Raw genomic sequence first — 14,667 nt, 5'->3', positions numbered from 1 at the left:
TACCTAACACTTACACTACCCGCCCCGGGTATCCGTGATGGGGGTCCACTCTTCCCCCATTCACACCTTCGCACCATGCACACCACTCCGTACCACTTACTCCAACTCTCTCCACACACCTGTACCTGCACACCTGTGCTCTCACACCTGGTGCCACCTGCACCCTTCTCTCCCCAAGCGCATTCGCGCTGATCCACAACACTCACTACTCACACACTGCTCCACACACCTGTCCAGTTGCACACCTGTGCAATCACACCTGTTCAATTCTCACACACACGTCATCATCTCAGCTAACTACTCCCTTCTGAAACTTGCGCTTCCCGGTCGTCCCTTTAAACTATTGCGCTCCCTCGTCATTATCATCCATACTAATCTACCTGCGTCCCCACTACAGGTATCAGTCACTAACTAAACTTAGCGTTACCTACTGTCATCTTCGCTAGATCCCTATCAATATAACCTAACCCACCCGGGCTAGTTTTCACTGCCATACACCCCATAATCTATTGCTCCTTTGCCCCCACCATGGGAAGGGTGGCAGGGATGCCACCCTTACCCACCGGGCCCATCGCTCACTACCAATTTTGCACATCAAATTTCAATAAATCAAAAATTTTGCCAATCACTGCCCATCATCTGCCAATCACTACTGCCAATCCCTTGCCAATCATCAAATTTTGTTTTTCTCTAATTTTGGGGCCAAAACACTATCCTCATAACCCGTCTACTTACTAATGCCTCTCGGTGCGCCAATTCCTGTCCAAAGCCCGGCTTCGTAAAGCCGAGCAATGAATGCTGGTTGTTTTGTGCCGGCGGCTGGATGCGTCCGGCATTCGGGGCAGGGACGGGGGCTTACCCGGGCCGAGATCCCACGCACCACCTCGGCGTGGAGCCATCCAATGTCCCGATCTCGACCTGCCGGCACGTCTCCACAAAACGTGGTCGCCATGACGACCCTTCCTATCCAGCTGCCCGCTCCACCTAGTGGAGCCTGGACGCGGCCGTTCAAAGCGAGGCCCGGCACGCACCGAGGGCCCGCTTCGGCTAAAAGTCGACCTAACCTCTAACCTGGTTACCGTCGATGCTTCACCTGGATTCTTACATGCATATGCTACCCCTTGCTTGCTCATACCTTTCCTTACACACCCAGGTACCCTCATTCCACTCACAGCCTTGGTCACACACCTGACCACCGAACACTTTGGCACACATTCGTTGGTCGCACACCTCACCAACACACCTCTTCGCGCCCCCTCCTCTGTGACAATCACAGGTGTGCTCTCATTCGCACACCCAACCACGTGCCTCACTACCAATTCCAGCGTGCATTCCCACTCACGCTCTACCATTCCAGGTGTGCATCCTTCCATCCCAGGTGTACATCCTCGCTCACCTGTCACAACCAACTCGCTCTCCTTGTCACTCTCACTACTCTCACCTCCATTCTTGACAGCGCACTCACCCTTACTCTTGACAGCGCACTCTTTCCTCCTGCACCTGTCCGTCACACACCTCTCTCGCGCACACTCTCCCGTTACACCCTCTGTAACACTCACCACAGGTGTGCATTCTTCCTTGCCTTTGACAGCGCACTCTTTCCCCATGCACCTGTCCGTCACACACCTCTCTCACGCACACTCTCCCGTTACACCCTCTGTAACACTCACCACAGGTGTGCATTCTTCCTTGCCTTTGACAGCGCACTCTTTCCTCATGCACCTGTCCGTCACACACCTCTCTCGCGCACACTCTTGCGCACACTCTCCCATCACACCCTCTGTAACACTCACCACACCACGCTTCCATGTGCTCCCTCGCACACGCGCTACGACCGACTCACTCTCGCCAGCACCCTCACTCCTTGGCACGCACTTTTTCCTCACACACCCCAGAGTCGGACTTTCTCGCACACCTCCTTTTTCGCACACCAGACCTGTCGCACACTTCACCAACGGCCTCTCACGAACACCCGGGTCTATCTCGACCCCCAAGCTTATTAAATCCCCTGGCGCATCATACGCACGACCATATTGGTCACCACTTACACCGGGTCCTCTTCCTCTTCGCTTCTCCTCCATCACCTGCGAATCCCTCATCCGGTTAATGAGCACATCATCACGATCCAAACACAGACTTTGGACCAATTCTTTTATCTCCTCTTTTATCTCTTTGTTATCCCCTCTCCGTCGCTTCTTAATTTCGCTCATCCCTTCTTCCACTTCTTCTAATTTCTGCTTCACCTCTTTTATTCCCCGGTACGTCTCCTCAAGCTCGTCCTCCAAGGCTACCTTGACCGTTTCCATGTGCGTCCTCACCTGCCGGTCCTTCGTCTCCATTACCTCTATCACCTCGTCCAGCCTCGTTGTCAGTCCCTCACGTACCATCTGACATTCCCTCTTCGTCGCTACCAAGTCATTTTTTAGGTCATTTTGTGTCGCTTTTAACCCTCCTATTACCGCAGTGTTCCTTTGAACCTGCTCCACTAACTCCGTCTGTCCCACCGTCAGCTGCTCCACCTCCTGCGTCAGGTCCTCTATGCCCCCTTGCAATTTTATAGTCCCCTTTCTCACCTCCTTCTCCATGTGCTCCTTACAGTGCCTCACCTCCTCGCGCACTCCTCCGACCTCCTCACTCACTCCTCTTCTGATCTCCTCTCCCATCACTTGCATCTCCTGCCCAGATGCCACCCTCATCTGCTCCATTTCCTCCCTGTGAGCATCCAGTTTGGCTTCTACCCCCATTCTGACCCCCTCTATCTGCTGCCCCATTTGGTTAACTTCCCTTTCCGCTTGGTCCCTCATGTCCCTCAATTTGCCTTCCATACTGTTTTCTAACCCCTCTAACCCATTTTTCACTCCCTCTATCTGATTCTCCTGGGCAGCCATTCTATTTTCTACCCCCATTAACCCCTTTTTCACCTCTTTTATCCCGTTGTCTAACCCCTCAAATTTGTCGTCTAACTTCCCAAATTTCTTGTCTAAACCCTTAAAATTATTGTCTAACCCCTCACCGGTACCCCTCGCTTCGTCCCTCATTACCCCCATTTCGTTTCCCATTACCCCCAATTGCTCATTCTGAGCCTCCATCCGGTTCCCCATTACCCCCATTTGGTTTCCCATTACCCCCATTTTTGCTTCTAGCCTCTCCATAAGGGCCCCCATTTGCAACATAAAAAGGTTCGGATCCACCAGGGCCGCTGCCACGGTCGCGGGCGCGGTGACCAGCGAGGCGCCATTTTGCGCGTCTGCTACCCTCGCTGCTTCGCTCTCCTCACGTCCCTCAATTTGGTCCTGGACCGACCCTGCCTCACTCTCCCCTACCGGACCCCAGCTGTCTTGGTCTGCCATAGCGCGACTTTCAAAATTCGGGTTTTTATTTTCGTATAACAAATTCAAATTTCGCCGTTATAATTTCGCGCGGGAAACGCGCTCCGAATCGATTCTACTACAAATTTGGGCCTAATAAATTTAGTCCCGGGTCCGAATTCCACTCCTCGACACCAATTGTTACCGACGCGGCTTAGATGTTATTTACCGAGCGGTTTGGCATGACCACGTCTGCACAAGTTACCCGATTATACCCGAACGTTGACTAATCGCGCTACGCTAGATCAATGAAGGAAAAGACACACGGCTGGGATTAAAATGACACGACACCAGGGATACGGTTCTCAAGACCTCCGGAGGAGATTATATTAAGGCGGAAGGTCAGATTACAGGGATGAGAGGTACAGCATAGTAAGATAGGCACTTAATTACGGTCTTATAATAGCCCCGACAGACGACAGATAAACAGGACAAAAACTGACTCACACGGGGATTGATGGCAAGGAAAGCGGGTATTCGATGGCCAGCACAAGGTGCACCTTGTGCTCAGGGACAGGATAGCGCGGCCCAAAAGATGCAGGAGGTCTCTCAGCGCTCGGAGGTGGCTCTCTTGTCTTCTCAAGCTCGGGGCGCATCTGACGTCACGTCCGGTACGTGGCCGCGTATATCCGGCGGGGAGTGACATGCCCTCGGCTCGTTAGCTCCGCCCCAGATGGAATCGGCTCGTTGCTTCTCATTGGGTGCGTGCGGGGGGGTTACCGGCTCCACCCTTGACGAGGGGCTGACAGGGAGCCCCTTCGTGGTAACCCCGTGGAGCGCATGGTCATGGCGGCTAACCGAGCCGGTGTGAGGACGCACACTCCCCCCGCGCGCCGTTGTTGTAGTTGTTGTTGTAGCTGTAGTTGTTGTTGTAGCTGTAGTTGTTGTTGTTGTTGTTGTTTGGGGAAGAAGATGGGAGGAGGTATGGGAAAGGTCCTAAACTCACTACTGGTGCCATATAATCACATTCTGGTGCAACGAAGAGTCAGAATTAATGGAAACGAGTCCTTAACTGACATAGACTAAGAATAACTAGCAAGATGTCCGAAAGTTGTCTACGTGAGATGCGGTGGACCTGGGCACGACATTTAATGGGGGAAAAAGGGGAAGGTCGGTTCTACAGAGTGTTATTTACAGGCAATGGGACTAGGGAATGGGGGATTGGGGATAGTTGGGGAGTATTGGGGAAATAGGGGAATATTTACAAGCGGATATGGAGGCCAAATTCCATATTCGCAACAATATATATGTATATATGTGTATATATATATGTGTATATATATGTATGTATATATGTGTATGTATGTCAGAAACCACCTTTTCTAATCGAAGTAGAGTTCCACCAACAGGCTTGAGAATGACGAGACCTTTATTAAAATAACACTTTATACGGATCCGGAGGAGACAGACATCTACAGCAAGCTACAGCAAGAACATGCCAAGTCAAGCCTTCCTGAAAACACATTGATTCTCATTCATTTATATATGAATACGATTATCAGAAAATCTCCGAGAGAACAAAGCGACTGGCGAGAGTCCCTCCCCGTCATTCCTAGCCCCCACCGTTATCCGCTCTGTCATTCGGGGGAGTGCAGCACGCACCTTATCATTCGGACCAGATGTGATTTCAAAACTCCGACGAGGCAGAAAATATAACTCATTAAAGGGAGGGTGCATTCTTGGCTTCGACAAACCCATAAAGTATATGGGTTTGTTCAAAATGAGTAATTCAGAGCATGTTTATACAGAGTCAAGCGTCGCTGTGATTAATACAAAATATATATGGTTCACGATAGGTTTTATGTCTGCAACCTAAACATTCTGCTAGTGTTACGCAAAATCACGCGCATGTGAGCGTTCTCCTGCCCGCGGCTCGAGGCGCCGTCTGAGAATCATGATAGGGATTTTACGACCGGCCTTATCTAGCCTCGAAAGTGCACACGTATACAATTTGTCCAACACGACTGAAGCGAGCCTTTCCTCATTTTAAATGAAAGCGAAGCAAAAACCTCATTGTAACTCAGGCGTCACTGTCATTAAACAAAACAGTTAATGTTTTTGGCAATTTATCAAAGGATTTATGTCTATGATTCAAGCAGCCTACCTAAGGTTCGAATACATTTTATTAACTCATGAAATAACATTATAGAACAGCATTTTATAACATAGCTTACGTGGTAATACGTCAGTCAACCGGCATTTATAATTGAGCATTAAGCAGTAACAAATCTGAGACCTGACATTCCTTCCTCTTGTCTCGTCGAGACAAAGTATCTCAAGAGACAACGTGCCACATCGGGCTTTATTGAAAGACCATCGTGTAATGCGGGTATCTCCCAAGGGCATACCGTGCGCCCATAGCGCCTCGCCCGTGCATTTGGGGAACGTGTCGTGTGGTGCGTGCTTGGAGCCTGAGGGCTCAAAACATGAAAGTTCATTAACGTTTCGGATCCACAACGAAGACGTCTGGTCCAGATGAGGTTCTGCTCCGCCAGAGGGTGCATCACTTCCCCTGCGGAACTGGCTCCCCCCACCCTTTGCAGACGCAGTCCTTGCAGATCTTCGAAGTTAATCAACGGTCATGCCCATGAGGTCCCTCACGTGTTGCTGTTCTGGGGAATACAAAGTATTGTCAGTATCTTGTGTCTCAATTTCCTGGTCAGGGTACAGAGCGTAAAAATCCGATTCACTTGAAGCATTTGAACTTAAAACATTTGGAGAAAAGAGAGGGACTTCCTTTATGTCAAAGTCTCCCTTGGGCGCCTGGTCGGCTTGCGGGTCTAGGATATCCACGTCGGGTCCCTCGACCGCCAGACCCAGCGTCGCAATCAGATCCATAGTTGGGTTTAAAGGGGGCGTGCAGCTGTCAGCTTGTAATACATAAGAGGCGTTAGCCAGTACACGCAAGGGGTTTATAGCACAAGTATCACAGTCATCACAGACACCGTTACAGGCAGCAGCCAGTTCCCACATGGGATCAACACAAGTATCACAGTCATTACAAAATTCAATGCAATTTTCTGGAGCGCCGGTCACGTCTGCCTTGTTGAAGGACCCGTTCAGGTCGACGGCCTCTGTGGTCAGAACCATAGTCGTTGTCGGCGGCTTCTTCAATTTCCATCCTGTAAAATACTTTCTCATACAGAGGAGGACTAGAGATTTCATTAGTGCCCCCCAAATTACTACCCCGATTATCACAGCCAGTGCGGTCAATAACCACTTCACTATGGTGCCCGTCCATCCCTGGAACCAGTCAGTGAGCCAGCTAAATGTATAAGAATTTTCGCGCGCGATCCGATCGATCGTCAGGGCGTGGCTAGTTTCCCTTAGTCTCACTATTGCGGCTGACACTCCTTCAGATGGATCGGGTATGTAAGTGCAACATTTTCCCTCTATTATTCCGCATACCCCTCCTTTCTCTGCCAAGAGCATGTCCAAAGCCACCCGATTCTGCATCACCATTGTACGCATGTGAATCACCGTATCCAATAGTATGTCATGAGCCGTAGCGGTGTCGTTTGCCACCTTTTCTAGGGCCAAAGCCAATTTATCTATCCGGAAACTATCCATGACTGTGCCCGCTCCTGGGAAGAAGAAACCAAACACCTTTTCCCATAGGCTCCCGTGTAGTTTAGTGGTTCCATCTTCGTTCATGACTGACCTCTTATAACGCCTGTCCAAGGACTTTGGGTCTAGCTCATCCAGTATCTCAACGTCAGGAAGGACTGAACCCAGATAACATGTGCCCCCCCAATTATTTGGTAAATAGGGGTAAGCCTTGTCGCCGCATATAAACATTGTCCCATGGGGTGGGACCAGGTGGGTGGATAAGCACTGGGTTCCCCTTACCACCCCATTAATCCTACTAACCCCCCTAGAGAATGTTATAGCCGTTATGTTGTGGTTGTGTTTATCTTGCAGTACTATTCGTAGTGTAATCCCCGAGCTCCCTTGTCCCAGCTTCCCGGGGAGAGTGTAGGTGCATTCTGATTCTCCCATACGCAAGTGGCCGGAACCCTGGAGGCAGACCGTCCCTTTCTGTGGTTTGACCCAGACGGGGGCAGGCCTCTCGGCCACATGGGCAATCATTGACGGGCGATAATTAAATTGTCGATTGCAACTCTTGCCGTTGTCAACCCCTTCTCTTTCCAGCGTGGTGACTAAACATGGGGAATCGATAGGTTGTGAGCAGAGGTCATTGAGGGACAGAGGTAGCACTATCATGTGTATTCCTGTGGTGCCTGCTTGGGGAAAGTGCATGCACGACCAGCAGTGTGTCCTATTTTGAATTGTTGCCACCTCCCTGGCCACTTTCCAATATGTGTTTTCCCCCTTCTTTGGGGCCTTATTCTGGGGGTGTGGCGTGAGTATGTATTCGATGCATGGTGTGTATTTAGTTTCGCCCCTGGCCGCGCCAGGGGTCCAGACGCTGCACCGGACCTGCATGGTCATGTCTTTCCCTAGGCGTGTGCGTGTTTGTAGCTTAAAATCAGGGGTTCCCCATTGGTATCCTGGTTGGGCCAAGGTCTTAATTCTAGCTTGCCCGTCTTCCCGGAACTCTCGTTGCTTTTGTAGTACCATGCCAACGCGTCCAGGCCCTGCCGACAGTGCTAGCCAATTTATGTTCACCCAATTTGTGTGCAGGGCTTTCTGTTCGAAACATGGTAGTGATACTCTTTGTCCCCATGTTACGGTGAGGTGTCGGGTTTCGTTTTCGCATCTATTGGAATCGGAGTTTCCCCTAGCTGCTGTCGCTATCAATAGTATTGTACCTATGATTAGGCCCATCCTTACTGTGGTTGCTGTGGTGTAGTGTCTGGTGCTTGTATGGCCAACTTACAGTGCGTGGCGTGGATCCACAAAGTCTTGCCCTCGCAAAAGACTGCCGTTGGTGTAGTCAGCAACACCTGGACTGGTCCCTTCCACCTTGGTTCCAAGGCGTTCTTGCAGGTGAAGTGCTCCACGAACACCTGGTCTTTTTCCTCTGGTGGAACACCTGGTCCACAAGTCTCCTGGGAGCGCCTGGTCTACAGGTCTCCAATTTCCTAATCCGCTTTTTTCAAGTGGATCCAATTTTATCCAATATTCAATTTTTTTTAAATTCAATCCCATTTAATCCAGTCCAATTCAAATTAAATTCAATCCTTCTCTCAGCATCCCATTACCTGTTTCCAACATCAATAAAAATAAAATTATAAAATTAAACGGAAATTATTTCAGCTAGAGTTTCAACTAGAATTACCACAAACCAACCACCTTTAACCTCCATTAACACAAACACAAACCACCATTAACCTCGATTAATACAAACAAACCACCATTAACCTCCCCCTATTATTTATTTATTTTCACGAATAAACAAATAATAGAAATAACCTGGTCTACTTCCAATTTCAATTCTGGTCAGTTCTGGTGTCTGGTCACACACAATGTTTTCCTCACCCACTGTGATTCGCTCAAAATAGATTCTCACTGTTATGTCTGAAATTCGTCTCATGAAAACCCATTCAAGAGTCCGGTGTGACAGACAGCCAAACACATAGACACGCCGAAGACCCCAGGGTACCCATCAAACTAGCTTGTCCCCAGATCCACAACACAGCGAAACATGTAATTTTACTAAAATAATCACTTACTCATAACTAGCTGGATAACTAGCATAACTAGCTCAACACCTGGAACTCATAACTAATACTCATACCACTAATTACTCATAATAACTCATAATTACTTCTGTAATTACTCATGCCAATACTTACTCAAAATAATGTAATATCCCAATCTTCACCCTTTATGCAAATCGAAGCACCCCGGACAACCCACAACCAATATCAACCACTGTAGCCGCCTTCCCCTCCAGGCAGCCACACACAGCCACATACATCTCCACCCACGTCACACAAGACAACAGCCAACGAGTGTGTCCACCACACAGAAACCTTTGGCAATGCAACAACCGAACTCCCAGACAACCAACAACAAAACCCAATCCATCTCCATGGCTCATCAAGCAGTTCCAACTTAATCCAGCTTCACATACCGATTTCCCCAAAAACTCGTGAAACTTCACCCCCATTTTGGAAAAACCCTGGACTAAACCCTGACACCCTAAATAACTTCAGACCCATCTCCAATCTACCCTTTCTGTCAAAAGTTTTGGAACGTGCTGTGGCCACTCAACTCAAACATCACCACTCTGCCAATAACCTGTATGAAACATCCCAATCCGGATTCTGCTCCAGCCACAGTACTGAAACTGTTCTCCTCAAAATCACCAGCGACCTTTTCTCTCCTCTGATGCCGGCAACCTCAACATTTTCATCCTCCTCACCTCAACGCCTCCTTTGACATCATCAATCACACCATCCTCCTCACCCTGTTTAGACCAGCTTGTGCCTATTAAACCCAAATCAGTTCACTCCCAAGCTTCACATGGACCACCTACTACTCTCAAATTATCCACTCTGGCTCCGGAATCCCAAAAGCACTCTTCTCTACAATAAACAAACTAAATAAACAAATAAATAAACAAACTTTACAACGTGAACAAACTCCTCAGCGCCCTGGATACCGCCACCTGTCATTCAGAGTAGACAACAGCATCTCCTTTCTGGCTTTCAGCATCTCCTTTCTCCTTTCTGGCATCCAAATGAAATTCTGGCTTCAAATCAACTTCCTCGAACTTAACTATGATAAATCTAAATTAATCTTCGTTTGCCCACAACCACTCATAACTTTGCCCCCCCAAAAAACAAGTCACATTCTTTGTATATTGCCAACATTGTTCATCGTTTAAGTATCATCCAGAACTAAATTTTTATAAACCATCAACTTGTAGATGCATTTATTTATATCCCATTAACCCAAGAACTCTCAATTGCTTGGTTATATTTTAGTAATGTCATATATCCATATTTCTTTTCCAAAATGTTCCTGATATACACATTAATCCCATCTGTCTTTGTTTCCAGATCAACTCAAATCAGGAAATCAACACAAATCCTTATTACCTCCAATCAATTCAAAATTAAATCAACAATTCAAAACCAGATCGGATCAGCGATCAGAAATCACTTTTCCAATCAACACATTCCAAGCAACAATTCATTCAAAGACCAAGCTTAAAAACACAACTCTCATCTTACTGTGACAAATAAGCAACCAACCTACTTCACACTAAAACAAATAACTTTTCATCACCCCTTTCTTCTCCACCGCCTCTTACACTTAAACAGATCATAATTACTCACTCATACACTGTTGCCCATCACCCAGTTGCCCCAGACCCAAACACAGGTTTGAAATCCCAGTAGGTTGTTCTTCAATCCCAACCATCATGTGATCCCAACATCTCTCCATTTATTTCGTTCCTCATGGGGTTGGTGTTTTATGGCCTTTACCTCTTACCCAATCACACTGCACATTATTCCCCGTCCTTGATGGATAATTTTACATCCAGATGGGCACAGCATCCCATTTTTGGCGACCCAGCCCTAAAACAAGCCCCTGGACTCCTTGCAGGCTGGACCAAAACCCCCGGACGAAGTTGCATCCCAGTACTGACTCTGCTGCCTTCTTGCAAACGACTTCAACTCCATGAATTTTACATGTTTCGTGAACGGAACAAAGCACTCTGTAATCGTCAGATTGAAACTGCCCCAAACCCGTCCATATAAACTCCATTGTTGTCCTGTCCATCTCTCTGTGTTACATTTACATTTTGTGACTCACAGCTCCTGCCTCCATGGAACAATGACGCCTGAGCACTCAATTAGCCCTCCCAGTACCAAAGACTTACAATCAGACCGACAGACAGACAAATAACAGAGGCATGTCGCCAGCCCCAGCACAGGACATCCCCTTTCCGGGCAGGCATAATATAATCCACAGCATCGAAATGCCAATTTCTATCCGGAGCCTCGCAAAGCCAAAATCCATGCATGCGTGCTCCATCATGCAACCCGATCTGTACTCGGTGCGCCCGGCGCCCCCTATAATCAGTGAGTTATAATAACCACAATATCTCTGGCACCCAACTCGTGATACCACAATTTAATCCACGTTACTTGCATCTCTTCATCCTCACAAATGTCCTCCATTTAACGTGACTCAAATCCATCTCAAATCCCCACAGCTCGATCGAACACGTTACTGTACTCGACCCGGTTAAATTAAATTCCAAGCGTACTGTACCTGACTGACGCTTCCACAACAACAAAAAACTCGATATTCTCTGTCCACTAATTATGTACATGATTTTGGTTTTACCCACAATATAATGTCCCGATATTCTCCAGATTTAAGTCCTATATATCCTGTCGTTAAAGCAACACCCTGTAGACTGACTCCGCCTGTCGTTCTTCCAAGGTTAGTGAATTACCTCTGACCTTTCCCTTGCATATCTCGAACAAAGGTCAACTAAACTTTAAAAGGTCAAACTTCGAATTGGTCAACACAAATGCATCGATGCATCTTCCAGCCGCCACTCCGCACTGTACCTTACTGTATGAACAAGACTTCCTGTTGGAACTTGGCTCCGGAAATTAATTACTCTGTCTTGAAATCGTTTATTTTAGCCATCTTGAATAAATCCATCCATCTATCCATCTTATAAATCCATCTTAAATAAAAATCCATCTTATAAGTAACGTATTCGTCCTGTGACATTGCCTGGCATATATGTCGCAGCCGGCCACTATTCCGACATGGCTCGTCTGACATGAACGTCCGACATCCAGCAAAGTCGAAATGACCCACAATGCATTTGGGCACACATCCTCCTCTGAGAGTGGGCGAGTTATCGCCAGCACTCTGAGCAAATCTCATACAGCACACCCGTGACCCGCGGCTCGCTCGGCTCCTGTCTGAACGCACAATATCCCTCTACCCAAACTTCCACGGAGCCGCACGGCGGAAACACAGGTTTGTACCACACTTTAGTTAAACGAACATTGCCAGGATTCTCGGATAGACGTTTAATTTCACAACACACATGACAAAAATCCGATTTAAATTCAGAGATCGCCGATCGACCTGGCACAACCATCTCAACGCGATGACGCCACGCCGCCCCCCCGTCTTGGCGCGCACCCTCGTGCCTCCACACGAATCCCAACACTCCCTGCACGCCGCTCTATTCGCGTTCGCGGCGGGGTTTACCTCGCGTTGGGACATGCAGTCGGCTGTCATAACAAAGTGCGAAAAGCTGTCATAACAAATCTGCGACCTGACATGTGAGCTGTCAGAACATTGAGCTGTCAGAACTCATCCCTAGCTAACAGGATCTCCGACGCTTGACCTCTCTGACCCAAAATGCACTATATGACACCAATTCCAAAGGTGAGCTGCCTCAGCGATACATCCCACACATACAATACACAATATCTGCCATTGAATGAACTCTTCAATTCAAGTAAAACACACATATTGATTCGAATTCTGCAACCATCTCCAAGAAACCGCTTCATATCAACAGTAAATCGACAAGGGCACTCCGGGTGCTTTCCTGACCCGATTTATATCAATTCGCTTCCCAAACAACTCCCAAACAGATGAAAATCCGGACTCAGTTCAGGACCTCGCCTGTTCTCTCGGATAGACGTTAAAATGGACATTCCCGGCCTGAATTTCCCCCAAGTCGAGCAGATCGCTTACAAAGTTTCACACCGAAACCCTCTGCTTTGCACATGACACACAGACAAACACATTGGCCAGACACACACGTCAATTAACATCCCAATATACATTCATTCCTCATTCATATACGAGTGAGTCTCCCATTCTTCGCGCGAAACTCAGATCGACTCAAATCATGCCTTTCTCCAGCCACTCCCAAACAATCTTTGCTCATTCATGTTACGTCTCTCATTCAAGGAAAAGGATGTTTGGGACTGGTTGGACGGGGGGTGGGTTGAGGTGAAAAAAAAAAAGGGAAGGCAGGGCGGGGTGTTGGGGTGTTGCCTAGAGCCCTGGGACTGAGCTCAGGTCTTGGGGGGGTGGGGGGTCTTGGTCTGGTATCTGGTCCAGCGGCATCACTCGCTGATTTACTTGTTTAACTACCTCCTTAATTGTTTTGTCCTGAACTTTGCTTCCTGAACTTGCTTCCTTTGGCTCTGAAGCTTCAAATTCCTACAATGCAGCTCCTGCTTCAATTTTCAATATTTCAAAACCTAACCTGTCCTTCTCACCCTGTGGCCACCTGGCCCATTTCCTGTGAGCTTATTTATTTTCTCTTGTCCACCAGATCCTGGCCTGCTTTATCTGGACCTCTTGTCTAGAACTTAGTCTAGAGCTTCCTGGCTTGACCTCGTAGTTGTCACTACCTTCTTGTCAAACCTACCTGGTACCTACGCATTTCACCCTTCCTGGCCATGTCCCTTTGGCCGTCTAAGTTTAGCCACAGCCCTTCGTTCCCTGGCATGCAATGGCATACCCCATCTTGTCTCTGGGCTGTTCCTTCCTGGAAAGTTCTCGGCCTACTCAACCTTTACGGCTGTCCGACCTCACTTTCCCCCTCGTCCTTGTTAATTATTACGTTACCCTTAAATAATATCCAGCGCAAATATTGTAACGTTACTCTTAAATAATATCCAGCGCTAAATCTATCCTTAGCTTTACTCTTAATGTTTATCCAGCGCAAATATTGTAACGTTACTCTTAAATGATATCCAGGTGATTTCAACAAAGACACGTCATTCTGTGGCCTGAAATGAGCCTCCACTTACAATTTCTGTTCGGAGAGCAGGCAGAGCAGAAGGCAGAAAGGAACGGGCTGAACCCGCTCCAGGAAGGAAGGTACGACGTGCCGGCGTCCCGGCGTTCGGACAGCCTTCCTTCTGTCGCTCGGGGTCCGCTCTCTCTGTCCTCTGTCTGCTGCAATCCGAGTCACGGCACCAAATGTCAGAAACCACCTTTTCTAATCGAAGTAGAGTTCCACCAACAGGCTTGAGAATGACGAGACCTTTATTAAAATAACACTTTATACGGATCCGGAGGAGACAGACATCTACAGCAAGCTACAGCAAGAACATGCCAAGTCAAGCCTTCCTGAAAACACATTGATTCTCATTCATTTATATATGAATACGATTATCAGAAAATCTCCGAGAGAACAAAGCGACTGGCGAGAGTCCCTCCCCGTCATTCCTAGCCCCCACCGTTATCCGCTCTGTCATTCGGGGGAGTGCAGCACGCACCTTATCATTCGGACCAGATGTGATTTCAAAACTCCGACGAGGCAGAAAATATAACTCATTAAAGGGAGGGTGCATTCTTGGCTTCGACAAACCCATAAAGTATA

General features: G+C 47.9%; 1 protein-coding gene and 1 long non-coding RNA gene across 3 annotated transcripts in view; one reads left to right on the top strand and one right to left on the bottom strand.

Annotated features, from left to right (window-relative positions):
* LOC137437786 (uncharacterized) overlaps positions 1-14,667 on the top strand; it is a 113,864-nt gene that overhangs the window by 24,861 nt on the left and 74,336 nt on the right. The window lies entirely within an intron of this gene.
* LOC144888385 (uncharacterized) lies at positions 6,259-14,272 on the bottom strand. Its single transcript, XR_013620982.1, has 2 exons — positions 14,093-14,272; positions 6,259-8,421 (listed from the first exon to the last, which is right to left on the bottom strand). It is a non-coding gene; the product is annotated as an uncharacterized LOC144888385 (long non-coding RNA).

The sequence above is a fragment of the Myxine glutinosa genome, chromosome 12 (assembly GCF_964187855.1).
Source record: "Myxine glutinosa chromosome 12, kmMyxGlut1.1, whole genome shotgun sequence".
NCBI lineage: Eukaryota > Metazoa > Chordata > Myxini > Myxiniformes > Myxinidae > Myxine > Myxine glutinosa.
This window is presented reverse-complemented; position numbering and strand designations above follow the sequence as displayed.